The following is a 1,255-nucleotide window of genomic DNA, read 5'->3' as shown; positions in this document are numbered from 1 at the left end:
TATGGATTATATTTAGGAACAATTGTAGGGATTAGGAACTAATCGTGCGGTATGCTTCGCATTTTTTATTCCTGATTATTTTGGAAGTGCAATAAACTCAAGAATTCAGCCATTCTGTTGGTTGGTTCTCCAAAGTTGTAAATGTTCAGTACCCAGATAGCACAAAGACATCTTAAAGAAATCTAAAAGATAACTCACTAAAGACGTTTTAGACGTCTTAAAGATGTCTGGTATTTCCGGAAAGATATCTTTACGACGTCTTAAAGATGTACGGATGTTACAAATCCTTACATCTTAAAGATGTCTTTTTTTGTATATTATTAAGGTGTTTGGGATATCTTTCTTTTTACTTTTTTTATGAAATATTTTAAATGAACTTTTAATAAAAATAATTAGGTTCTAAAAATACGTTTATTGCTATTAAAATTTTACATGTACATGTAGAATAAGCTTTACCAATTATCAGATTTGCAATTTTAGTATCACAAAACTTTTGTTTGCCTTTTTGTCCCGGCCAACTGTACTTAAAGCTTGCTCATTGCTAATAATTAATTTTCCAACTCTTTATACAAAATCATAGGCTTTTGATCCTCCTACTTTAACAAGCTCCGATACCTACCTAAAAAATATATTTTTAAGAGCATATTGTTAAGGTAAGCTGTTGAATTAGGAGACATGCATTTACTCTTGATAACAAAGTTAACTTTTTACTTTAATAATTAATATAACAATCTAAATCTAAACTTACTGCATTATTAAAATCTGTAGTCTTCTAAATATCCCTCAAATAAAACCATATGGGAAATACCACTGAAGTCACTGATGTGAAAAAGCTTTTGTTTGGAGTTTGTCTTTTTGCTACCAGCAGCTCTTGTCTTAAATGTTTTACTAACCTAACCTAACTTTTAAATTCGTAATTATAACATAACCTATTTTTAAGAAAAAATGTCTTAAATATGATGTTTAAAAGATATCTTAAAATTTGGCGTTTTAAAGATATCTTTTAAAAGTCTTAATTGAGACCTAAGACATTAAGACCATATTTGGTTGTAAATAAGATATCTTAAAGATGACCTGTGCTGTATGGGTATCTTTGTGATTATTGCTATTGACTCGTTATCCATTAGTTTGAGTCAGGCACGTAGCCAAGGGAGGGGTTCATGGGGTCCGGACCCCTCTCAAAACTACCTCGGCTTTTGTATCAAAAATCCCCAATTTGTTTATCCCCAAGTTATTATTAACATTTTTGAAAAAG

The 1,255-nt window shown here is 30.4% G+C and overlaps 1 long non-coding RNA gene across 1 annotated transcript; it reads right to left on the bottom strand.

The window, feature by feature from the left end:
- Window positions 1-518: 518 nt before the first annotated feature.
- Window positions 519-861, bottom strand: LOC126893244 (uncharacterized). The gene is made up of 2 exons (XR_007701092.1): window positions 749-861; window positions 519-619 (listed from the first exon to the last, which is right to left on the bottom strand). It is a non-coding gene; the product is annotated as an uncharacterized LOC126893244 (long non-coding RNA).
- Window positions 862-1,255: the final 394 nt, after the last annotated feature.

This window comes from Diabrotica virgifera, chromosome 10 (genome assembly GCF_917563875.1).
Source record: "Diabrotica virgifera virgifera chromosome 10, PGI_DIABVI_V3a".
NCBI lineage: Eukaryota > Metazoa > Arthropoda > Insecta > Coleoptera > Chrysomelidae > Diabrotica > Diabrotica virgifera.
This window is presented reverse-complemented; position numbering and strand designations above follow the sequence as displayed.